Source organism: Canis lupus, chromosome 33 (assembly GCF_048164855.1).
Source record: "Canis lupus baileyi chromosome 33, mCanLup2.hap1, whole genome shotgun sequence".
NCBI lineage: Eukaryota > Metazoa > Chordata > Mammalia > Carnivora > Canidae > Canis > Canis lupus.
Window position 1 is genome coordinate 26,256,033 of NC_132870.1, and position 27,420 is coordinate 26,283,452.

Sequence of the window (27,420 nt, forward strand, 5' to 3'; positions counted from 1 at the left end):
TCTGTTATTGTAGAACCCAGATAAGGATAAATTCTGGAAACAGGGACATGTATTCCCTGTTTCATTGTTTTCTTAATATGATGCCATTGTGAACTTTAGGAAAATACACATTTGAGGGAGAATAGGCCATTCAGGGCATTTTCAGTAAAGACCTCCAATTAAGTAAGGTTTAACTAGGAATTAAGTGTACAGCAAGATCAGGTTGTTTGGTTCCTTCTTAGCCAATTCAATTGCAGCAAATTAGTTTATCTAGTAGTTATTATTAAATATTGTCATTGATCAAGTCATCTAATCTTTTTTTGTTAAGATTTTAATTATTCATTCATGAGAGACAGAGAGAAAGAGGCAGAGACACAGGCAAAGGGAGAAGCTGGCTCCCTGCAGGGAGCCGCATGCAGGACTCACTCCCAGGACCCCGAGATCATGCCCTGAGCCAAAGGCAAGAGGCTCAACCACTGAGCCACCCAGGTGCCCTCATCCAATTTCTTTAAGCTTTGTTTATACATCTGATAAGTGAACACACTTGCTGCAAAGTTAATGTAGAGATTAAATAAAATTATTTACATGCATACATACAACATACATACAACGGTGTGTAGTAAATGCCCAGATCAGAGTAGGTGCTGAGGGGTGGCCGGACCCCACTTCCCTCCTCCTTCAATTCTGTGTGGGCAGTGGGGAGGGGGAGCGAGGGGAGGGTAGCAGGAAGCCAGAATTCTGGCCTGCCTCTTGCCACTAGCAACAGCTAAGCGATTATGTGCTGAACACTCTCTAGTGACAGAAAACTATACTAGCATCTGCCTTCACGGACTGTCCCACACAGTCAGGGTGACCCGCTCTGAGAGCAGCCCCACCCCTGACCAACTACTTTCAGGGGCTTCTCTCTGCTCTCAGACTCAAGTTAAGCCTTCTGGCCAGGGCTTCCAGGGTTCTTCATGATAGGCCCCCACTCTGGGCTCTGGCCAGTCTCTTGCCACTCCTCCAAAAACCCCCCATCTCCAGTCCCACTTAAGGCTCTCATCAGATGGGCCTCTTTCTAGTTCCCCCACTGCAGCCCCTGTTCATGGCAGGGATCATGCCCCAGCTCCTCCTCCTCCATGCCCCAGTGAGGGGTCCCTCCCCTGGCCTGGCTCGGGCTCACACCATTCATCAGCCCAAGACGGCTTGCCTAGCCCCAGGGTTTCTCTGGGCCCTGATGTTACACCCCCTCCCCCCTCCACTATCTAGTGCCTGGCAAGTAAGAGTAATTCAAATAACATTGAACAGTGGGGGCGGGGGGGGCGGAGCAGATGGCAGAGGACTAGGGTCCCCAAGTCACCAGGCCCCCACAAGGTACCTAGATAACTTTCAATTCATCCTTAAAACCTACGAATTCAGCCTGAGATTTAAAGAGAGAACAGCTGGAACGCTACAGAGAGGAGTTCGCACTTCTATCAAGGTAGGAAGGTGGGAAAAAAAATTTTAAAAATCCAGTGAAGGAGGGGCCTCCGAGGAGCCAGGCTAAGACCGGTTGAGGGGGAGCCCCCAGGACAGGAAAACCCAGCTCCGAAGAAGCAGGAACTTTACCAATCTTCCCGGATGGAAAGGCGCTCTCAGAGAACTCGGGCAGGATCCCAGGAGGGGCAATGGGGCCTCCAGGATCCCGGGGCCACTAACAGAGGAGGTGCCCCGGGGAGAGCGTCCCACACCCCCGCAGGCCAAGCTCCCTAAAGGGCAGGAGCCGCCTGGCAGGGCCTCGGGAGCAGCTCAGGCTGTGGCTCCATGTGGAGGGGGCTGCACGCCCCAGGAGTGCAATTCCAGCAGCGCAGGCCCCGGAGCCCAGGGCGCTGGGGACACAGCCAGGATCCTGTGCTCTCCCGGGACAGGCAGAGGCCGGGAGGACACAAGACAGCAAGGAAGCTCCTGCCCTAGGCACCCCAAGCTGTGCAGATCAGTGCCCGCCCCCCCCGCCCCCCGCCTCTGGAGCATCTAGGCCCCTGCGGACTGGGAGCTGGGGAGTTACTGCGGGAGCTGACTCCAGGGCTGGAGAGTTGGCCTCCGCTAGTGGGGTTGTTCCTCCTTGTGTCACTCTATGCCTGGGATGGAGTGGAGTCCCCAAGGGACAGGGGCCTCATGGGGTCAACACCTCCCCCTGAGCCGTGCCCCTGGCAGGGGGTGGGGCAGCTCCCCCAGGTGCACACACCTGAGAATCAGCACAGCAGGCCCCTCCCCCAGAAGACCAGCTGGAAGGACAGGGGAAGGGCAAGTTCTTGACCCAGCAGCGCTGGAAAGCTCCAGGGGAAGTCGAGGGATTTATAGTATACAGAACAAGAGGGTACCCCTCCTTGTTTTGTTTTGTTTTTTGTTCTTTGTTTTTTGTTTGTTTGCTTTTTGTTTTGTTTTTTCCCTTTTTCTTTTTTTCCCCTTTCTTTTTCCAGTACAACTCGTTTTTAGTCAATCTGCACTGAGCAAAATGACTAGAAAGAAGAACTCATCATAAAAGAAAGAATCAGAAACAGTACTCTCTCCCACAGAGTTACAGAATTTGGATTACAATTCAATGTCAGAAAGTCAATTCAGAAGCACAATTATAAAGCTACTGGTGGCTCTGGAAAAAAGCATAAAGGATTCAAGAGACTTCATGACTGCAGAATTTAGATCTAATCAGGCAGAAATTAAAAATCAATTAAATGAGATGCAATCCAAATTGGAGGTCCTAATGATGAGGATTAATGAGGTAGAAGAACAAGTGAGTGACATAGAAGACAAGTTGATGGCAAGGAAGGAAGCTGAGGATAAAAGAGAAAAACAACTAAAAGGTCATGAGGAAAGGTGAAGGGAAATAAATGACAGCCTCAGAAGGAAAAAAAAATCTACGTTTAATTGGGGTTCCAGAGGGAAAAGGGACAGAGGACCAGAAAGTGTATTTGAACAAATCATAGCTGATAATTTCCCTAATTTGGGGAGAGAAACAGGCATTGAGATCCAGGAGGTAGAGAGGTCCCCCCTAAAATCAATAAAAACCATTCAACACCCCGACATTTAATAGTGAAACTTGCAAATTCCAAAGATAAAGAGAAGATCCTTAGAGCAGCAAGAGACAAGAGATCCCTAACCTATATGGGGAGAAGTATTAGGTTAACAGCAGACCTCTCCACAGAGACCTGGCAGGCCAGAAAGGGCTGGCAAGATATATTCAGGGTCCTAAATGAGAAGAACATGCAGCCAAGAATACTTTATCCAGCAAGGCTCTCATTCAGAATACAAGGAGAGATAAAGAGCTTCCAGGATAGGCAGAAACTGAAAGAATATGTGACCTCCAAACCAGCTCTGCAAGAAATAGTAAGGGGGACACTGTAAAAGAAAGAGGAAGCCCAAAGAAACAATCTACAAAAACAGGGACTGAATAGGGATTATGATGACACTAAATTCATATCTTTCAATATTAACTCTGAACATGAATGGGCTTAATGATCCCATCAAAAGGTGCAGGGTTTCAGACTGGATGAAAAAGCAAGACCCATCTATTTGCTGTCTACAAGAGACTCATTTTAGACCTAAGGATACCTCCAGCCTGAAAATAAAAGGTTGGAGAACCATTTACCATTCAAATGGTCCTCAAAAGAAAGCAGCGGTAGCAATCCTCACATCAGATAAATTAAAGTTTATCCCAAAGAAGGTAGTAAGAGATGAAGAGGGACACTATATCATACTTAAAGGATCTATTAGCAAGAGGACCTAACAATCATGAATATTTATACCTCTAATGTAGGAGCTACCAAGTATATCAATCAATAACCAAAGTAAAAACATACTTAGATAATAATACACTTATACTGGGAGACTTCAACGTGGCGCTTTCTGTAAATGACAGATCTAAGCACAATATCTCCAAAGAAACAAGAATTTAAATGATACACTGGACCAGATGGATTGCACAGATATTTACAGAACTTTACATCCAAACGCAACTGAATACACATTCTTCTCAAGTGCACATGGAACTTTCTCCAGAATAGACCACATACTGGGTCACAAATCAGGTCTGAACCGATACCAAAAGACTGGGATTATCCCCTGCATATTTTCAGACCATAATGCTTTGAAACTAGAGCTAAATCACAAGAAGAAATTTGGAAGAAATTCAAACTCATGGAGGTTAAAGACCATCCTGCTAAAACCTGAATGGGTCAACTAGAAAATTAGAGAAGAATTAAAAAGATTCATGGAAACTAATGAGAATGAAGATACAACCATTCAAAATCTTTGGGATGCAGCAAAAGCAGTCCTGAGACGGAAATACATTGCAATACAAGCATCCCTCAAAAAACTGGAAAGAACTCAAATACAAAATCTAACCTTGCACCTAAAGGAACTGGAGAAAGAACAGCAAATAATACCTACACCAAGCAAAAGATAATTAATAAAGATTCGAGCAGAACTCAATGAAATAGAAGCCAGAAGAACTGTGGAACAGATCAACAAAACCAGGAGTTGGTTCTTTGAAAGAATTAATAAGATAGATAAACCATTAGCCAGCCTTATTAAAAACAAAAAAGACTCAAAAATAAAATCACGAATGAAAAAGGAGAGATCACCACCAATTCCAAGGAAATACAAACGATTTTAAACACATATTATGAGCAGCTATATGCCAATAAATTAGGCAATCTAGAAGAAATGGACGCATTTCTGGAAAACCACAAACTACCAAAACTGGAACAGGAAGAAATAGAAAACATGAACAGGCCGATAACCAGGGAGGAAATTGAAGCAGTCATCAAAAACCTCCCAAGGCACAGAAGTCCAGGACCAGATGGCTTCCCAGGGGAATTCTATCAAACATTTAAAGAAGAAACAAAAAGCTGTTTCTACTATTCTATTAAAAACTGTTCCGAAAGATAGAAAGAAATGGAATACTTCCGAACTTGTTCTATGAGCCCAGCATCACCTTAATTCCAAAATCAAAGACCACACCAAAAAGGAGAATTATAGACCAATATCCCTGATGAACACAGATGCAAAAATTCTCAACAAGATACTAGCCAATAGGATCCAACAGTACATTAAGAAGATTATTCACCATGATCAAGTGGGATTCATCCCTGGGATGCAAGGCTGGTTCAACACTTGTAAAGCAATCAATGTGATAGATGAGATCAACAAGAGAAAAAACAAGAGTCATAGGATTCTCTCAACAGATGCAGAGAAAGCATTTGACAAAATACAGCATCCATTCCTGATCCAAACTCTGAAGAGTAATTCCTTGACATCTTAAAAGCCATCTACAAAAAGCCCAGAGCAAATATCATTCTCAATGGGGAAACTCTGGGACCCTTTCCCCTAAGATCAAGAACAAGACAGGGATGTCCACTCTCACCACTGCTATTCAACATAGTACTAGAAGTTCTAGAAGTCCTAGCCTCAGCAATCAAACAGAAAGAAATAAAAGGCATTCAAATTGGCAAAGAAGAAGTCAAACTCTGCCTCTTCACAGATGACATGATACTGTACATAGAGAACCCAAAAGATTCCACCCCAAGATTGCTAGAACTCATATAGCAATTTGGCAGTGTGGCAGGATACAAAATCAATGCCCAGACATCAGTGGTATTTCTATACACTAAAATTGAGACTGAAGAAAGAGAAATTAAGGAGTCAATCCCATTTACAATTGCACCCAAAGCCTAAGATACCTAGGAATAAACCTAACCAAAGAGGTAAAGGTTCTATACCCTAAAAACTACAGAATACTTCTGAAAGAAATTGAGGAAGACACAAAGAGATGGAAAAATATTCCATGCTCATGGATTGGAAGAATTAATATTGTGAAAATGTAAATGCTACCCAGGGCAATTTACACATTCAATGCAATCCCTATCAAAATACCATGGACTTTCTTTAGAGAGTTGGAATAAACCATCTTAAGATTTATGTGGAATCAGAAAAGACCCCGAATAGCCAGGGGAATATTAAAAAAGAAAATCAGAGCTGGGGGAATCACAATGCCAGATTTCAGGTTGTATTACAAAGCTGTGGTCATCAAGACAGTGTGGTACTGGCACAAAAACAGACACATAGATCAATGGAACAGAATAGAGAATCCAGAAATGGCCCCTCAACTCTATAGTCAACTAATATTCAACAAAGCAGGAAAGACTATCCACCGGAAAAAGTCTCTTCAATAAATGGTGCTGGGAAAATTGGACATCCACATGCAGAAGAATGAAACTAGACCACTCTCTTGCACCATACACAAAGATAAACTCAAAATGGATGAAAGATCTAAATGTGAGACAAGATTCCATCAAAACCCTAGAGAACACAGGCAACACCCTTTTTGAACTCAGTCACAGTAACTTCTTGCAAGATAAATCCACGAAGGCAAAAGAAACAAAAGCAAAAATGAACTATTGGGACTTCATCAAGATAAGAAGCTTTTGCACAGCAAAGGATACAGTCAACAAAACTCAAAGACAACCTACAGAATGGGAGAAGATATTTGCAAATGGCGTTTCAGATAAAGGGCTAGTATCCAAGATCCATTAAGAACTTATTAAACTCAACAGCAAAGAAACAAACAATCCAATCATGAAATGGGCAAAAGACATGAACAGAAATCTCACAGAGGAAGACATAGACATGGCCAACACGCACATGAGAAAATGCTCCGCATCACTGGCCATCAGAGAAATACAAATCAAAACCACAATGAGATCCCACCTCACACCAGTGAGAATGGGGAAAATTAACAAGACAGGAAACAACAAATGTTGGAGAGGAATTGGAGAAAGGGGAACCCTCTTGCACTGTTGGTGGGAATGTGAACTGGTGCAGCCACTCTGGAAAACTGTGTGGAGGTTCCTCAAAGAGTTAAAAACAGATCTGCCCTATGACCCAGCAATTGCACTGCTGGGGATTTACCCCAAATATACAGATGTAGTGAAATGGCAGGACACCTGCACCCCGATGTTCATAGCAGCAATGTCCACAATAGCCAAACTGTGGAAGGAGCCTCGGTGTCCATCGAAAGATGAATGGATAAAGAAGATGTGGTTTATGTATACAATGGAATATTACTCAGCCATTAGAAACGATGAATACCCACCATTTGTTTCGACGTGGATGGAACTGGAGGGTATTATGCTGAGTGAAATAAGTCAATCGGAGAAGGACACACATTATATGGTCTCATTCATTTGGGGAATATAAAAAATAGTGAAAGGGAATAAAGGGGAAAGGAGAGAAAATGAGTGAAAATATCAGTGAGGGAGACAGAACATGAGAGACACCTAATTCTTAGAAATGCACAAGGGGTGGTGGAAGGGAGGTGGGCGGGGGTTTGGGGTGACTGGGTGATGGGCACTGAGGGGGGCACTTGGCGGGATGAGCACTGGGTGTTATGCTATATGTTGGCGAACTGAACTCCAATTTTTAAAAAAAGAACAGTACCCTGAGGTATTATGAAAGTATATTCATATAAGGATGCATAGGCTCCAGGCACAAGGAAGGCTGCTGTCAGAAGATACGGCGCCTACAGGAAGAGGCAACCACAGGAGACTAAAGTGGCCTGGAAACATACAAGGACTTTTGTGAGTAGCAAGGAAGGGGAGAAACTCCAGAGTGAGTTCTTGGACTTGAAGGGGGGGTGGGATATATATACATGAAAAACCATATATATGAAATAAAAGAACAGTCAGAATTTACAAGATAATCTAGAGGTGTGGTCTACTCAGTTCATCAAAATATATTCTGGGGGTACAGACTGTTGCGAACAGTTTGAAAGTTAAAACAAAATAGGCAAAAGAACTGCCACCCACAAGAGGAGGGGATGGGGAGTGGGGATGGACCACTGTGCAAAGAACGAAACACAAGTGTGAAATAAGTAGGTGCAAGATCAAATGGGCCTCAGTTGTTCAAAGGAAGGCAAGGGTACCGGGAGGCAGCGTCTCTGGGGAAGGCTGCGCAGCACAGGTGAGATCCAAGCTGGGCCTCGAAGGGCAGGGGTGTCCGGGTAGGTGAACACACAGAGAAATCCTGCCTAATTAGCCCTCGATTTTTGGAATCTCTCTCCACAAACTCTATTATGTGGTCATCCTTCTCCTCTGGACAGTATCCTTTTATAATTATCAAAAGGAAAAGCACTTGGGGCCACTGGGGGAAGGCAGACAAAATTTTAGTTTAAATAAACCAGAGTTTGATTCCCAGCTCTGTGCTTTGGGGCACAATTTCCTCATCTCTATTAAATGGTAATAGCAGCATCTCTCACAAAGGTGGCCACGATGCTCCCAGGGGCTATGCCTGGGAATGTGTCCAGCCTGGTGCCCAACATAAAATCAAGTTGGCTTTTCCAGACAATTCAGAGAGGCCACAGGAGGATACATTTGTACTTACCACCTTAAAAATCACTTTCTGAGATGAGAGGAAGTGGAACAGAAAAGGGAGAGCCCAGAGAAAGATGCCTTTTAAAGAGAGTTTCATCAGCAGATAAGCAAAGGCCACAATCACAGAACCCCAAAGAGTATATGATTTTAAAAGCAGCAGAAAGACAAAGTACTGAGCTATCAGAGGGGTCTGATGGCCCTGGGAGGGCTCCTCCACTCCAAAAGGCTGGAGGCTTGAGAGATGAGAATTAAGGAAAAGGAATAAGAGATAGAGAACATGTACTTTCTCCCCAAATTGGGGAAGTGAAAGCTCTAAATTAAGATTTAAATGCTGGTTAAATCTGTAAAATCAGCAAACAGAGATCCTTTAAAAAAAAAAAAAAAGTAAAAGGGAATGCACAGTTAGGGTGTGGGCTGCCTCATAAAATGACAGGTCATGTTGAGACAGCATGCACTATGAGTACAGCCTTTGCTGGTGCCAAGTGGATGGCTCTGTCCTGGATGACTTGACTTCTACAAACAAATGCAAAAGCAAGAGTCAAAGTGAGCCTGGAGTATTTAAGGCTATGAAAATGGAGACAGCTAAATATTGGCTCAAGGCAGATCTAACAAGAAAAAACTTGCATCATTCTGAATGGTGTGTTAGGAACAGCTGGGAAATAAACACAGTAAATCCCAGGCTGGGAGAGTAGGCCTCTGGGGACAAGTTCCACAGATATAGTTCACTTGACAGAAAAATCAAGTTTCAACTGGGGCTGATTCAAGCCAAGGTCACCACCTCCTACACAGAAATTGATAACAGCTGGTAGGAATTTGACTTCTAGCTGGGTCTGTGACCCACAACTATTGAGACCCAAAGAAACAATCCATGACTGGAGATGTCCTTCCTGACTCAATCCCAAGGCCCAAATCTATACTGCACAGGTTGGAGGCCAGCTCCATTCTTCTCCTAGGCTCTGGGTCCCTGAGTCACCCTTGATGACCAAAAAGCAAAGGACCCAAGGGTCAACATGTACAACATTCAGGACAGCAAAGAGGCCTGGGAAACTGTCCTATCACATGGAGCAGATGACTAAAAGACAGTCATCTCCAAATTAGGACCAGCCTAGTCTTCTTCCACCTACTTTTACCTAAAGGTGTATTCATTTAAAATGATGTTTAGGGACACCTGGGTGGCTCAGCCATTAAAGTGCCTGCCTTTGGCCCAGGGTGTGATCCTGGAGACCCAGAATCGAGTCCTGCATTGGGCATCCTGCATGGAGCCTGCTTCTCCCTCTGCCTGTGTCTCTGCCTCTCTCTCATGAATAAATAAATAAAATCTTAAATAAATAAAATCTGAAGGAAGGAAGGAAGGAAGGAAGGAAGGAAGGAAGGAAGGAAGGAAGGAGAGAAGGAAGGAAGGAAGGAAGGAAGGAAGGAAGGAAGGAAGGAAGGAAGGAAGGAAGGAAGGAAGGAAAAGAAAGAAAGAGAGAAAGAGAGAGAGAAAGAGATGTGTTAAAGGAGTCTTATATGGGGAGGCAAATCAGAGTAGCAGTTCATAAAAGCATGGGCATGGTTGACTGCCAGGCCCGGGTTCAGATGAGGGCTTCATCAATGACAAGCCTGTTATTTACTGGCAACCTAGTCAACTCCTTTATGTTTAAGTTTCTTTATCAAGAGAGAATGATGCCTACACATCAGGAAACCTGTCAAGAGAGTTAATTAAATAAGATCATTCATGAATTCCAGTTCTCAGCATAATATCTGTTACTATGTACTCAATAAATGGTGGCTATTGAAGGCTATTATTCTATAAATCTGAAATTTCACCTCACATTAATTTAAAAATAAAATGTTTCTAAAGTTTCAAAAGGTAACAAAGTTCAACTACAACTTCATTCAACAACATGGTTGGATCTCACAAAATGTTGAGCCAAAAAAAGACTAAACACAAAAGAGTACAGATTATATTATTTAATCTATGGGAAGTTCAAAAAGAGGCAAAACCAATCCATTGGGGTTAGGAAAATCAGGGTAGTGGTTACCCTTCAGAGAGAAGATAGGGTTGGTAGTGGGTATTGAATAGTGGAGGGCATATTGTTTCTGTGTCTGGGAGCTGGTTACCCAAATGTGTTCATGTGAAAACCCATTGACCTATATACTTAACATAGGTGCCCTTTTCTGTATATGGTGTTACACTTCATTATAAAGTTCACTAAACAAGGTTTTGAAAAGATAAAGTCCTCATTTTCCTCTCATTTACTATAGAAACCTGGCTCCTCCCACTCATTCATTCATCCCACAAATATTGAACACCTGCTAAATGCCAGGCACCATTCTAGATGCATAGGATACATCAGTAAATGAGACAGAGATCTTGCTTTCATCTACTAAAGAATGGTCCATATTCAGGGAGGATGGGGAGGGGGGCAGCTTGGTAGAGTAGGAAGAAAAATCCTGGCTAAAACTCCTATTAACGTTTAGTTTCTTCATGAGGCAAATGGGCATGATAAATGTCTTGCCTACTTTTCAGGGAATATTTATGTATTTTACAATATATCTGGAAAAAGAAAAACTTCTCCCCTGGGATCTCATAAAGAACACACACTAGTCATGTGAGTAATGGCCTCAATCATGTCCTCATAGCAGAGGTCAGAAAAGCTTTCTTTCCCCTCCAAACATGACTCTGCATATCCTCTTTATATTGCCTTCTCATAGAAGTTTCCAGTTATACTCATGGTTTCCAAATCCAGAAATTTGGAATAATGCCTGAGTAATGTTAGTAGGTTCCCCTTTCTCTACATCCTTGCCCATTTCTGTTGTTTCCTAAATTGTTAATTTTAGCCATTCTGACCAGTGTGAGGTCGTATTTCATGGAGGGTTTGATTTGTATTTTCCTGATGCTGAGTGATATTGAGCATTTTTTTCATGTGTCTGTTGGCCATTTGTTTTGTTTTGTTTTAAAAATATTTATTTATTCATGAAAGACACAGAGAGAAAGGCAGAGACATAGGCAGAGGGAGAAGCAGGCTCCCTGCGGGGAGCCCAATGTGGGACTCGATCCTGGATCCTGGGATCAGGCCCTGATACGAAGGCAGATGCTCAACCGCTAAGCCACCCAGGTGTCCCTCTGTTGGTCATTTGTATGTCTTCTTTGGAGAAATGTCTGTTCACATCTTCTGCCCATTTCTTGACTGGATGTTTTGTTTTTTGGATGTTGAGTTTGATAAGTTCTTTATAGATTTTGGATACTAGCCCTCTATCTGATAAGACATTTGCAAATATCTTCTCCCATCTCATAGGTTGCCTTTTAGTTTTATTGGTGTTTCCTTTGCTGTGCAAAAGATTTTATCTTGATGAAGTCCCAATAGTTCACTTTTGCTTTTGTTTCTTTTGCCTTTGGATAGGTGTCTAGCAAGATGTTGCTGCAGCCAAGATCACAGAGGTTGCTGCCTGTGTTCTCCTGTAGGATTTTGATGGATTCCTGTTCCACATTTAGGTCTTTCATTCATTTTACTTTTATTTACAAAATTTGTTACAACAGTCCAAACTGAGACAAATGGAAATGTGAGATAGATTAATAATAATAATAATAATAATAATAATAATAATAATAATCAGACACAAAAGAAGAAATTCTGATGCATTTTATAACATAAATAAGCTTTAAGGCATTGTGCTAAGAGAAATAAGGCAGACACAAAGGACAAATACTACATGATTTCACTTGAGGTGCCCAATGTAGTCAGCTTCATAGAAATAGAAAACTGAGTACTTGTTGCCAGAGTTGGGAGTACAAGGGAATATGGAGCTAGTGTTTAATGGGGACAGAATTTCAGTTTGTAAAATTGAAAATTTTCTGGAGATGGAAGCTAGACAGCTCTACAATGATGTGAGTATGCTTAACACCACAAGACCATAGACCTAAAAAATGGTTAAAATAGTAAATTTCATTTTTTATGCATATTTTATCACCAAAAAAATAGTTAAAAAAATAAAACCTAAGTTGAAAATGTGGTAGCTCTGCAAGCATAGACTTTAAGAAAAGTCAGTACCTTTGCGCTCCCTTCTAAGCACATTAACTCGCAAACCCTTCCAATGTTTTTCATTTAGTGATACCTTCAGCAAATATTCATCGACCATGAGACAAGCCCTGTTCTAGAGACTGGAAATAGCACAGTTAAAAAAAAATCTCTGTATTCTTTGGAACACTTACATCATAATACACCAGAATCCCAGAGTTAGCAGTACCTGCAACTGGCCTCTTCTCTGCCACAGAGCAGTCCTCTCTACACAAGCAAAAGTAGCATTTTCATGGTAAAGGCTCATGAGAATGGTTCACAATGCCAATTCAACTGAGCATCTACAACATACCAGTCTTTGTGGAAGAACCACAGAAAGGGCTGGAAATAATAAATCTGACTTGGTCCCATCCCTTAACACACTTCCTTTTAACATAACTGCAGGCAGAGAGCATCAGACTCATTGAGTAGCAGGTACTTATGGATCAGGAGGATTGTGACAGCCCGCCATGGTACTTTTAGGCTGGGCACAGAACCTTCCAAAGACTATACTTTCATCTCCCAGGTAGGCTATGATATTACTTCTACGTTTGTAGCTTAAGAAGTTCCCAAACTAGAGGCTTAATAAGGATAATGAGAATTACTAACATTTAGAGAATTATACTATGGGCCAAACATTGATCCAAGTACCTTACGTAGATTAACTCTCTCAATCCTCATTAACCACCATTTAAGAGAAGTAATGTTATTATCTGCATGTTAGAGTTGACAAAACTGAGATGTAAAATTTAAGTAATTTTTTCAGGGTAATAGAGCTACTTATTAAGTGGCTCTGGAGCCTGGCAGCAAGTAAGGCAGCTGTGAGAAATTCTGTTTTATCAGGGCAGCAGATCTTTGGCTGACCAATCAGAACAGTCAGAGGCCCAGTAGGATGGCCTCGGCTATCTCAGTTAAGTCCAGCTCTCCAATTTTTCCAGAATTCCCAGATGATCATATATATACGTTAACCTCATTTGGGACTATAGGACTGTCCCTGCAGTCCTGTGGATTGTGTCTGGGCCCCATTAATGAACTGGCTAAGACACACTGTCCACTATTTCTTTGTTCCCTGTAAAAGGGATCTGGATCAGTGGGAAGGGGTGAGTGAAAAGGACAAAAAAAAGTGGCTTCAGATCCAACGACACAGCTTAGGATGGTGAGTCTGCATCACCTACACATTATAAACCCATCCCTCACCCCGCACCCCCATTCCAGCTGGGTCATGTACCTGACTCTCTGAAAATGTCAATGGAAAACATTATACAGTGATGTTACAATACTGGGATCCTGCCCTATTCAGCACTTCCAGCTCTAAATGACAAAAGCAAAGCAGTGTGGGTGTGGGTGGGCATGTGTCTGGTTCCAAGGACACGCCAGCAGCTGATGTCACAGCATCTCGCCTACCCCTTGATATATTAAATAGTGGTGAGTCACTCACTCTCATGATAACCACTCATAACCAGAATGTTTGAAGAGGGAAAACCCCGAAGGCTGTAAAAAATGACAACGGAAGGACAGAAAGACACCCAGAAGCCACTGCCTGCATCTAACTATGAGATCTTTCAGAGAAAAGAAGGCTGTTCAGCTTTCCAGAGTCACTATTAATGTGAGCCATTCGGAAACAGAAAGAATGACTCAAGAGAGCACTACCTGTCCTGGAAATGGGGTCACAGAGTAGAGGGTGGAGCAAGGACTGAGGGGGAGTTTGAAGGAGGGAGAAGACAGACAAGAAAAGCACATTTCCTCACAGTTGATGCTCTTCTTAAATATTTAATGATGACACAGTATTTTCAAAAGGCCAGACACTCAAAAGTGGCAGATTGCCATCTACCTCAGAGCTGCAGAGACACAGAGAGATGGCCCAGAAAGGAAAGAATTTGCGTGCAGCATCTGCATCTGAATACCAGAGAGAGGAAAATCAACTGAGCAAAGAAAAATCTGCCCCCTATTTTCTTTCCAATCCATATACATGGACTCAGTGTACCAATGTGGCTACCAGGATTAGTGAGGGAGGGAGAAACAGTCTCCTTCCCCCACTAGAAAACCAAGAAGTTAAACACTTCCTATTGGGGAAAGGGAGTTATTCCTAATTCCTCCTTCTCTCTTATACTTGCTATCCTCTCCGCAAAATCTCATGCTTGTTAATCTGTTAGAAAATGGTACTGGGGCACCTGGGTGGCTCAGGGGTTGAGTGTCTGCCTTCGGCTCAGGATGTGATCTCAGGGTCCTGGGATCAAGTCCTACATCAGGCTCCCCACAGAGGAACCTACTTCTCCCTCTGCCCATGTCTCCGCCTCTCTCTCTCTCTCTGTCTCTCATGAATAAACAAAATCTTTTTTAAAAAGTGGTTCCATGTCTGATTTGGCAGATAAAAGTTGGAGATATCACCTCTTTTGGCACTGATCAGAATCCATGGGAAATGTGTCACTTACAGTCTTCTCAAGACCTGGGGAGAGACAAGTCTGCTGCATGAGGGACAAGAACCTAGTATCCAAAGAAAGACCATAGCATTTCAGCCACAGACATGGATTCAAATCCTGATTTTGCCATGTCTGAACTTGAGCATGTTAATTTTTCTGAGCCTTACTGTCCTCAGTCCAAAAAATAAGAATAATGATGGCTATCTCGCAGATTGGTTAGCGAATTAAACAAGATGATGTGAAGTTCACTACATAGTAAAAATTGTTCTTATTTTAGAAGTTTCTTTTCCAAAGCCAAACGAAGCCTCCTTCATATTCTTTCCCAGGACCTGCATTCCACCCAACCAAAGAAAAATCAGAACCAAATAAAAAGCCTAGCCTAGACTGAACACATTCACATTTTTATGTGTGTGTTTCTGCTTTGTTTATATTTTCCCCACTAGGAAAAATAAAAAGGGGAAAAGAGACATGCGAATATGAAGAATGCAGATATCTTCCATTGTGTAAGTTCAATTTTCCTGGGGTGTTGTGCATCAGGCTCTGATGGTGCCAGGAGTTCTCTTCTCAGACCTGACCAAGGAAAGGACGTTCACTTTCAGTTTAGAGTAACCCCTTCCCACTTTAACTAGACTTTTCCCCAGATGGGCCTGGGCATGTTTATGCTCACCCTCAGTTGAGGGAGAACATACTCCTGTGTTCTCTGAAAAAGGTAGGATGGAGTCAAGGGCCTGGAATGCACAAAGCCGTAAACCCAGCAATCTGATTCATTTTCTGATTAGTTGATTACATCCAGGGCCAGCTTCATGGTCATACAACCAGTGTAGTCACATAGGACCCCATGAGCACAAGGCCCCACACTTTGAGTATAATGCTCCTTCTGTCACTTTCTTGATAGTCTTTAAAAAGTTTCTTTTCTGTAAATGAAGTCTGGTGGGACCATGGAAAATGCGCTGGGAACTGGGAGCCTGGCTCATGCCACCTCCCAAGGATGGTTCTGGTGTTATAAAGTATGCAGCACAATCAATCCAGTACATTTCAGCTCCATAAGTTTCTTAATTCAGTAGGAAAAAAAACATTTTTAACCTCAGGTCTGTACTTCACCAAAATCTGGCTGCATTATTACAATCTGTTCAAAGTTTAACTTCTCTTTAAAGTAAATTTGCAATAACAGTCCCAGTGACAAACTTCCAAAAGGCTTACTTTGGTTCCATGGATGAGATTTTTTTAGGAAAAGGGCCATTATTGGAAATAATTGAAAGAATCTGATTCTTGATAGATTGAAGAATCTGATTATATTGATAACCAGCATCACTGAGAATTTCTCTTCTGCTAATGGAGCCAATGGTTGTCCTTCACCTTTCACAGGTGCACTAGGAGGAGACTTGGGATTGAAGAGGAACGGAGCAATCATTTGATCTGTTGAAAAGTCATGTTCATGAAGTGATAAGAAAACACATCTGTGTCTGTACATATTAAGTTGTGGTAGTCATACACAGCTTTCTTATAAATACTAAATTTTGTAACAGATTGGTTTTCAGTGATTTCTGTCTTCTGCTTTGCATCTGGTAAGTGATGCCATTTTGTTTAATCATTTTGTTGATCAATTAACATCAACTTTCTCAAGAAACAATAACTCTGCACCTAATTTTTCACTGAACAGGTGCTTTTGATTTTTTTCAATTCATAGCTGATGAAAGCTTTTAGTACCATATAAAAGGCCATTAAATAATAAAACCAAGAAAATAGTTTGGATGTATGCCATACAATAAACGACAAAACTGTAGTGGGACTTCTCCCTTTATACCCTACAAAAAGACTGCCCAATTTCTGTTTTCTGTTCATTGTTTCATGTACGTTTAACCTTTACTGTCCTTCATTTTCTGCTGCCCATTATAGTGTCCTGTATCTCACAGGTTGGCACAACTGGCTGTTACAGAAGTAGGAAAGCAGTTTTATATACTACTCCCACCACCAAGAGCTAAAGGACTTAGATCTAGTTATCCACTGGCTCTTTTATCATGAGTGTTTTGCATGCTGTCCTTGAAAGACAGGTGCCTTTTAGACTTAACCACATGTTAGAATGAGAATTCTGTTCACTGACATACATTTCAAATACTAGAAGAGCCCATGGAAGAAGCTAGAAGTATAAAATGGAGTTCCTAATTTGCTATAAAAAAAAAAATGAGGGACGCCTGGGTGGCTCAGCAGTTAAAGCATCTGCTTTTGGCTCAGGGTTTGATCCTGGAGTCCTGGGATCGAGTCCCACATCGGGCTCCCTCCGTGGAGCCTGCTTCTCTCTCTGCCTATGTCTCTGCCTGCCTGTCTGTCTGTCTGTCTGTCTCTATCTCTCATGAATAAATAGTCTTTTTAAAAATAAATAAAAAATAATAAAATAATAATAATAATAATAATAATAATAATAAAATAAAAAAATGAAAAATCTAAGACAAATGCTAAAATACACAGGACACTCCAACAGGCAGACCATACTGTTTGGTTATCCAACTTACAATCTTTCCCAGTAAAGCCAGAGTGATGTTTCTGAAATGCAAATTTCACCTTGTCTCTCTCCTAATGTCCTTCTCTTTGATGACTCCTTACAGGATAATGCTCAAACCCCTTGGAATAACCCACAGTGTCCTTCAGGATATGCATCTCCCTCATCACTCACCATCCCTATCTCACATAGAGTCCACCTGTTTAGAACAAGAAGAAAGAAAGAGGGATAGGGAACATGAACTCCATTTATTAGTTCAATAAAGGACCCTGCTCTGATTTCCTTGCAGGAGCCAAGATTTCGCACCAGTGCACCTCTCTGACTTTTCCCCTCCATCAGGTCACAGCCTAAATGTCACTTCCACAGGGAAGACTTTCTGCATCCTGTTAGAACCATCTATTTCCTTCTCTGATTTCCCTCTTGAACTACAATGACCAAGAAGATAGAATGAGAAACAAGACATATGCCTAGCTCTAACATCAGAGATAATACATGTAGTTAGCCTTCAAAAATATTATTTAAATACATAAACACGATAAAAGACAGTATATAATCAGGGCCAAATTAGCAGCACACAGTAACAATAATTGCCTAGAGTACAAAGGAGTGAGAGTGCTTTTCAGATACATCACACATCACTAAAGATATACTTGCTCTAGGTCTCAAAGAGCTCCAACAGGAAGAGTCAAGGTCAGGATTACAGTCAAGGTTGGGGTTAGATTAACAACAGAATGGGGCTCAGGAAATATACAATGGTTGGAGCAGTTTGTCTTCAGGGTTTATAAAAAGGACTGAAATAGAATTGAAAAGACGAAGGAGACCACATTACAAAGGTCCTCACTTCTAGTGTAGGGCATATTTAACTTTATCCTGTAGGCATCAGGAAGCCATTAAAAAGTTGTGAGCCAGAGTATATGATAATACAGCTAAGCAAATAAATTTTGCTAGAGAACAAACATTGGGAATCCTAAAACTCAACATTTCCAACTTCCTTAATTTAGACTCCAAACCGGACCTGCCTTCCAAAACCACAATCACAAACCCACAGAATAAAAATAAAACAGACAACAAATTTCTGGGGCTATCCCAGAGATTCATTCAGAATCAAAGCATACCATCTAGGTCTCAAAAAATAAAATACACCCAGTGTTAGCATTTCAGTAATTGGGAAGGGAATTACAGCCCTTCCAGTAATGAAGTTTAATCCACCTCATTTTTTCAGTGTCATTCAGGCTAATTTTTCAAATATGAATTGAAAACTCTTGTTCTAATTCTTATTAGGGGCGCCTGGCTAGTTCAGTCAGTTAAGCATCCTACTCTTGATTTCAGCTCAGGTCATGATCTCAGGGTCATGGGATCAAGCCTTGCTTCAGATTTCCCACTCAGCAGGGAGTCTGCTTCTCTCTCTCCCTCTGCCCCTCCTCCACTTGTACTCACTCTCTCTAAATAAATTTTTTAAAAATTAAGTCTTATTATATAACTTGTTATATGGGTGTACACAAGGAATTCTCATCTATTTGTTCCTCACTCTTTTTTAAGATTTTATTTAATTATTCATGAGAGAGGCAGAAACACAGGCAGAGGGAGAAGCAGGCTCCCTGCAAGGATCCTAGTGTGGGACTCAATCCCAGGACCCTGGCATCACGATCTAAGCTGAAGGCAGACACTCAACCACTGAGCCACCCAGGTGCCCCTATTTGCTCCTTACTCTTAAAGTAACTTTCCCTCTATCAGAAATATCCTCTCTCCAGCTGAATGGAAGCCAGTGTAGAGATATAGTCAGTCTCCGTCTTCATCTCCCCATCTCCCCTCCTTGCCTTTCTTCCTGTCTCTCTCTTTCTTCACCCCACCCCCTGCACACACACACACCCAGAACCAACTGTGACTCAGAAAAGAATTATTGACTTAGTACAAACCTGTCACCAGCCATGTTATTAAATATAGTGCTTTCGTAATGACAGCCCCACTCCCTGTGCCTCCGTCCCTCCTCCCACTGACCTAGCTGCCTTTCATTTTGAATTGAAGTACCCATTAAAGGAATCCAGAATGTCTCTTTCTCCATTCATATAGGCAACATTTTATCATATACTATCTGGTTGGTTACCCACACATATCTATCTTTCCAGCCATAACACAAAGGCACATGTGGCACATCTGTCCTTGCTAAGGACCAACGCACATGACGATTTGGGTGGAGTTCACTTCGTCAATTCAAATGCCAAAGAGGATAAAAATGGTAAATTTCACAGTTCAGCAGTAAAATAATAGTAACCTGTTATTTAACTGACACGGCCAACAATTCTGTCTTGAAAATATGCATCTGACAATTTTCTCTTACTCCCCAGAACTTTCACCTTCCAGAGACGCAACCAATAATTTTTGCTCATCCTGGGACATAGCTGACAATTTTTTTTCTTCCACAGTGTAGATTGACAATTTGTTCTTGAGAAAACAAAGCTCACAGAATTGTACCCATCAGTCACCACTGAAACTCAACACAGCTAAGATAATGTAGCTTAAATATTTTTCTACTTTAAAGATAGCAGCCTTTCCCCCAAATGTTATTTTTTGCTATCTTTCAATAAAAGAAAAATGAGTCTAGAAAGGATTGCTTTTGACAACTGAGACAAATAATTCCTCATAGCTGACTTGTGCATACCACCTGTTTTCCTCAGCTGTTCTCTATTCCCACTGTTCAGAACTTGGACAGTGGTTTATTTTAATGCGAAAGATGTGTTGATTGCATTACAGGAATGATTCCTATGCAGAATCACTAAGGAAGCCTAACCTATTTCTTCTGAGTAGGATAAAAATATTCAGGACTTAGTCATTGAGGCTATCTCTTTCATCACGAAAATTCAAAATCTAAAAGATTAGCTATAACTGGAAAATTTTAATAAAAATCCAGTAATAGATACTATTAGATTTTTCCTGTAAAATTCCCAAAGGTACAGACCTACCAGTCCAGTATAATTTAGGAGACTGAACCTCTCAGGAGCCCATCTTTGACTCTGAGTCTCCTACTATCCCCATCCAAGACCAACTCCTTGACATTATTGTTCTCTTCTTGCATGTATCATTCCATACTAAGGGAGACGATTGGAGAAACCAGAGAAAACTAAATCTTTTCTTGATAGAATAACATGGTTCCCTTTTATCATATACTCCTGGTACTTCTACTTTATTCTCTATATATGGAGCCCCTACATGTGAAGGCCCCCCAAAAAACTATCAAAATAAGTCAATACATGGTAGGTAAGACATGTTAGAAACTGCCCAAACAAGTCTGATATGTTTTTCCTTTTTGGCAGATGGCTTCAAATCTAACAGCCATAGTGCCTACATCCTAAATTGTCTTTAAGTAACTTATTTGATCCAAAGCACTTTATTAACCATTTTTAATTGTAGCATGCTCAAGGAAAGCAGATGACCTTAAGAATATAGCTTTCATAAGGGCTTCTGACAAACTCCTCTTTTACACTCCTCCAATCTCTCTGGCTCACTCTTCTACCCATGTCTTCTTGCTCTCCTCCTTACTAGGAGTTTTATTTTCAATAAACAAGTCTGCTTATTATCAACACAGGAAATTAGGGTTTCTAGCCCTTGCTTTTCTTTCTCAGACAAGGACAGCTGCTCAGCATCTGTGGGAAATGGTTTTATTAAAGGGATGGGGGAGTATTGGTTTGGTGTAGTGGACAGGAGAAGTCAAAATTAGAGTCATATTAGTTCTCTTGCTGCCCCAGACTGGAAAAGAATCATGAGGCTCCTCACTCAAAGGCCGCATGAAGGCAATGAAAAAAACCACAATTACTTCCCTGAGGATCCTCTTGCCAGGGCTATAATTGGGCACCCCATGGTACTCAGTTTTAACCACAATGATGAACAAGCCTCTGCCATTGCATGTACAAAATGCATCCTGGAGCTAAAGTTGTAGGTGACTTTTGAATTGATTTCTCATAATGTAATCAATAAAATGCTTCATTGTGACTCAACAAATCCTGCAGACATTACTAGAAGATATGAATGATGCTTTACATTAGGCTCTCAGATCTTTACAAAAAGCAAATGCAATTCTATGCTTTCACCACTGATGAAAATCTGTGGACAAGAAAAAATCCAGGCTACCCCCAATGTTCCCACTATAGCCCAATTTTATTTAATCACTCAAATTTTATTTTTGGAGGAACGTTGTGCCATGTAAAATATGTATTTCTTTAAAAACCTACCCTGATTTTGTTTTAAATTTAGGCCATGTGAAAAAAGTCAAGAACACAGAGAAAATTGTACTCGATTTTAACTATTGCCATTTACAGCTTGAAACAAGCCCCACATTTCCCAGGATTTTCATTTTTTCTCATCTTTCCTGATGAGATCTCAAATCCTAATTCTAAACTTCTCAAGTGCTCCTTAAGAAAATCTGAATGCCAGACCAAAACACCACTGAGACATGCTCAATGTGTTGAAAAGTGATTTATTTGTTCTTCAAAACCATGAGCCAGAAAATAATTTAGATCACAGAACCAAGCACATGGACTTGCTCTAAAAACAGGAAACCATATTCCCTTACTGAAGAAAGGAGCTTTCATCACTCTTTCCTTCCTCTTCAGCCATAGCTGAGTTGACCAACAGTGGGTACTTTTCAAAAGGAAACTGAGATACAAGAGCACAATGAACCAGATTATCTCTCAGAATTTGAGCTATGAACAGACATATCTTGCTCAACCAATTTGCCCTAGGGGGTGCCCCTTCAAAGCAGTTCCCATCCCATCATACTCAGCAGAACCAGCTCTTACCACAAAGCTGGCACACAGAGGGCTAGCCCTGTTCACTACCATGCCTGCAGTAATCATGGCCCAGCTACAACAGGAGAGTTCATACAACCCACACAGGGGACATCCATGGAGTGCCTAGTGCTGGTGACTAAGTGGGGATTGGGCTTTTCTACATGAAGTGACTTCTTCTATCTAAGGCCACTCCTACAAGACCAGGAAACATAGCCAATCTACTTAATTCACAGAAACACAGAGAATCTGGTAAGTGAAAAGACATAGGAATATGTTCCAAACCAAAGAATAAGACAAAATATAAGAAAAAAAAAAACTAAATGAAATGGAGATAAGCAATCTATCTGTCCAAAGTAATTTTTACAAAGATTCCCACCAAACTTGGGAGATGAATGGATAAATACAGTGAATATTTCACCAAAGAGATATAAAAAAAAAAAGCACTTAGAGTAGAAGAATTCAATAATTGAAATAAAAAATACACTAGAAGGAATCAACAGCAGATTAGATGATGCAAAAGAATGGATCAACAACAATCTGAAGGGGTAGTGGAAATCATCCAAGCTGAAGAGCAAAAAGAAAAAATGATTTTTAAAAAATGAGGACAGTTTACAGGCACTCTATATACCTCTGTGTGTGTGTGTGTGTATATATATATTTTTTTTTTTTCATACCAACCATTTTTTCTGACCAACCATACCAGTATTCACATTGTAGGGGGTCCCAGAAGGAGGAGAGAGAAAGAAAGTGGTAAAAAAAAAAAAAAAAAAAAAAAAAAAAAAAAAAAAAAAAAAAAAAAAAACCACTTATTTGGAGAAATAATAGCAATAAAATTCCCTAACCTGGGAAAGGAAACAGACATCAGGTCCAGGATATATAGAGAGCCCCAAACAACATGAACCCAAAGAAGTCCATACCAAGACATGTAATAACTAAAATGACAAAATGTAAAGGTAATGAGAGAACCTTAAAAGCAGCAAGAGAAAAGCAACTAGTTGTTTATAAGGAAATACCCATAAGACTACCAGCAAAACCTTTGCAGGCCAAAAGGGAGTAGCACAGTATAGTCAACGTGTTGAAAGGAAACAAGCAAGAATACTCTACCAAACAAGGGTATCATTCAGAATGAACAAGAGGGGAGCCCGGGTGGCTCAGCGATTTAGCGCCGCCTTCAGCCCAGGGAGTGATCCTGGAGACCTCTGATGGAGTCCCGCGTCAGGCTCCCTGCATGGAGCCTGCTTCATCCTCTGCCTGTGTCTCTGCCCCTTCCCCTTGTGTGTGTGTGTGTGTGTGTGTGTGTGTGTGTGTGTGTGTGTGTTTCTCATGAATAAATAAAATCTTAAAAAAAAAAAGAATTGAAGAAGAGATGAAGTCCTGTAGTACTACAGGCCTACCTCAAAAAGAAAGAGAGAGAGAAAGAAAGATCTCGAACAATCTAACATTATACTTAAAGGAACTAAAATAAGGATTAACAAAACCCAAAATTAGTAAAGAAGAAAATAGTAAGAATCCTGTGGCGGTAAAAACTAAAAAAATAGAAGCCATTAATAAAACCAAAAGCTGTTTTTTTTTTAAGATATGCAAAATTGATGTACCTTTAACTAGATTCATCAAGGAGAGAAACCAAACAAATAAAATAAAAAGTGAGAACATATAATGTTTGTCCTTCTCCGATTGACTTACTTCACTCCGCATAATACCCTCCAGTTCCATCCACGTTGAAGCAAATGATGGGTATTTGTCGTTTCTAATGGCTGAGGAATATTCCATTGTATACATAAACCACATCTTCTTTATCCATTCATCTTTCGACGGACACCGAGGCTCCTTCCACAGTTTGGCTATTGTGGCCATTGCTGCTAGAAACATCGGGGTGCAGGTGTCCCTGCGTTTCATTGCATCTGTATCTTTGGGGTAAATCCCCAACCGTGCAATTGCTGGGTTGTAGGGCAGGTCTATTTTTAACTCTTGGAGGAACCTCCACACAGTTTTCCAGAGTGGCTGCACCAGTTCACATTCCCACCAACAGTGTAAGAGGGTTCCCTTTTCCCCGCATCCTCTCCAACATTTGTGGTTTCCTGCCTTGTTAATTTTCCCCATTCTCACTGGTGTGAGGTGGGATCTCATTGTGGTTTTGATTTGTATCTCCCTGATGGCAAGTGATGCGAAGCATTTTCTCATGTGCGTGTTGGCCATGTCTATGTCTTCCTCTGTGAGATTCCTCTTCATGTCTTTTGCCCATTTCATGATTGGATTGTTTGTTTCTTTCCTGTTGAGTTTAATAAGTTCTTTATAGATCTTGGAAACTAGCCCCTTATCTGATACGTCATTTGCAAATATCTTCTCCCATTCTGTAGGTTGTCTTTTAGTTTTGTTGACTGTATCCTTTGCTGTGCAAAAGCTTCTTATCTTGATAAGGGAAGGGAGAATAAATGTGTGGGAAATATCAGAAAGGGAGACAGAAGATAAAGACTCCTAACTCTGGGAAACGAACTAGGGGTGGTGGAAGGGGAGGAGGGCGGGGGGTGGGGGTGAATGGGTGATGGGCACTGAGGGGGGCACTTGACGGGATGAGCACTGGGTAGTATGTTGGTAAACTGAACACCAATAAAAAATAAATTTATTTAAAAAATAAATTAAAAAAATAAAAAGTGAAAGAGAAGTCACAATTGACATCACAAAAATACAAAGGCTTATAAGAAATTACTATAAATAACTGTATGCCAACAAATGGCATAACCTAAAAGAAATGGCTAATTTCCTAGAAACATACAATCTTCTAAGACTAAATCAGGAATAAATAGGAAATCTGAATAGACGGATTATAGGGCATGAAATAGATTCTGTAATTTAAAAAATTCCCAACAAACAAAAGTCCAGGACCAGATGGCTTCACTAAATTCTACTGTATATTTTAAAAAGGATTAATACCTATCTTTTTCAACTATTTCAAAACAATTGAAGGGGAAGAAATGCTTCCAATTTCTTTTTATGAAGCCAGCATCATCCTGAACCAAAGTCAAAGACACTACAAAAATAAAATTACAGCTCAATATCTGTGATGAGCACAGATACAAAACTCCTCAACAAAATATTAACAACAACAAAAAATATTAATAACAAAATTAAAAAACACATTAAAAGGATCATACACCATGATCAAGTGAGATTAATTCAGAGATGCAGGAACAGTTCAACATTTACTAATCAATAATTTGACATTCTGAATTAACAAAATCAAGAATAAAAATCATGATCATCCCAGTACATGCAGAAAAAACATTTGACAAAATACAGCATCCATATTGTGAAAATTTTCAACAAACTAGGTGAATAAAAGTGAGTATAAAGTGAACAAAAGTGAATATAAAGTGAACATACCTCAATATAATAAAGGCCATAAGTGACAAACCCACAGCTAACATTATATTCAATGGCAAAAGGCTTTCAGCCTTTCCTCTAAGACCAAGGACAAGACAAGGATGTCACTTTTGCCACTTTCATTCAACATAATACTGGAAGTCCTGGCCACAGCAATCAGACAAGAAAAATAAATAAAAAGTATTCAAATTGGTAAAAAAAAAAAAGAAAAAAGAAGTAAAACTGTCACTGTTTGTAGATGACATGATACTATATAGAAAAAACCCTAAAGACTCCCCCAAAAAACTATTAAAGCTATTACATGAATTCAGCAAAGTTGCAGAATACAAAATTAATATATAGATATCAATTGCATTTCTATATATTAATAAACTATCTGAAAGAGAAATGAACAGTCCCATTTACAATTGTATTAAAAAATACCTAGAAATATATTTAACCAAGGAAGTGAAAGAGCTCTCTACTCTAAAAACTCTAAGAAACTGATGAAAGAAATTGAGGATAGCAAAAATAAATGGAAAGATATATTGTGCTCATGAATTGGAAGAAATAATATTGTTAAAAATGGCCATCTTGGGGATCCCTGGGTGGCTCAGAGGTTTAGCGCCTGCCTTCAGCCCAGAGCATGATCCTGGAGTCCCGGGATCGAGTCCCACTTTGGGCTCTCTGCATGGAGCCTGCTTCTCCCTCTGCCCGTGTCTCTGTCTCTCCCTGCCCCCCCCCCCTCTCTCTTATGAATAAATAAAGTCTTTTTTAAAAAATTGCCATCTTAAAGCAATATACAGATTCAATGCCATCTCTATCAAAATATCAACAGCATTTTTCACAGAACTAGAACATATAATCCTAAAATTTGTATGGAACCACAAAAGACCTCAAATAGCCTATAACCTTGGGAAAGAACAAAGCTGAAGGTATCATTCTGTCAGATTTCTAACTATACTACTAATCTATAGTAATCAAAACAGCATGGCATTGTGATGAAAACAGACCCAGACCCATAGATTAATATAACAGAATACAGAGCCCAGAAACAAACCTATGTTTGTTTGGTCAATTAATCTACAAGGAAGCAATTAATCGAGGGTAGGCAAGAATGGAGAAAATACATTCTCTTCAATAAATAGTGTCAGGAAAACTGGACAAGGTGCAAAAGAATGAAAATGGACCACTTTCTTACACTATACACAAAAAGAAACTCAAAATCGGTTTAAGACCTAAATGTAAGACATGAAGTTATAAAACTTCTAAAGGAAAACATAGGCAGTAATCTTTTGGATATCAGTCCTAGAAATATTTTTATGGATCTATCTCCTCAGGCAAGGGAAATAAAAACAAAACCAAACAGCTGGGACTACACCAAATTAAAAAGTTTTTGCACAGTGAAGAAAACAATCAACAAAATGAAAAAGCAAACTACTACATGGGAAAAGATATTTGCAAATGAAACATCCAATAAGGGGTTAACATCCAAAATAATAAGGAAATTTTACAAAACCAAAACAAAATAAACAATAAACAAAGAACAATCCAATTTTTTTAAGTGGGTCGAGGATCTGAATAGCCATTTTTTTTTCAAAAGAAGATACACAGATGGCATAACACATACATGAAAAGATGCCCAACATCACTAATCAGGGAAATGCAAATCACAACCTCAAAATAAGGTTTTATGATATCACAATGAGATACCACCTCACAGAATAGCTAAAATCAAAATGATAAGAAATAACAAGCGTTGGTGAGGATTTAAGAAAAGGGAACCTTCATGCACTGTTGATGGGAATATAAATTGGTGCAGTCACTATAGAAAACACTATAGATGCTCTTCAAAAATTTAAATGTAGAAATTCCATGGAATTCAGAAATTCTACTACTGGGTATTTATCCAAGGAAAACAAAACACTAGTTTGATTAGATATGTGCACTTTTATG

At 40.4% G+C, this 27,420-nt stretch overlaps 2 long non-coding RNA genes across 4 annotated transcripts in view; one reads left to right on the forward strand and one right to left on the reverse strand.

Annotated features, from left to right (window-relative positions):
• Positions 1–27,420, reverse strand: part of LOC140623660 (uncharacterized) — a 78,144-nt gene that overhangs the window by 18,778 nt on the left and 31,946 nt on the right. The gene's annotated exons all lie outside the window — the stretch shown is intronic.
• LOC140624006 (uncharacterized) lies at positions 12,569–16,350 on the forward strand. Of its 2 annotated transcripts, XR_012023564.1 has the most exons (4): positions 12,569–12,659; positions 12,809–12,929; positions 15,267–15,326; positions 16,189–16,350. It is a non-coding gene; the product is annotated as an uncharacterized lncRNA (long non-coding RNA). The 2 variants fall into 2 exon arrangements; XR_012023563.1 differs by having other exon boundaries at positions 12,576–12,929.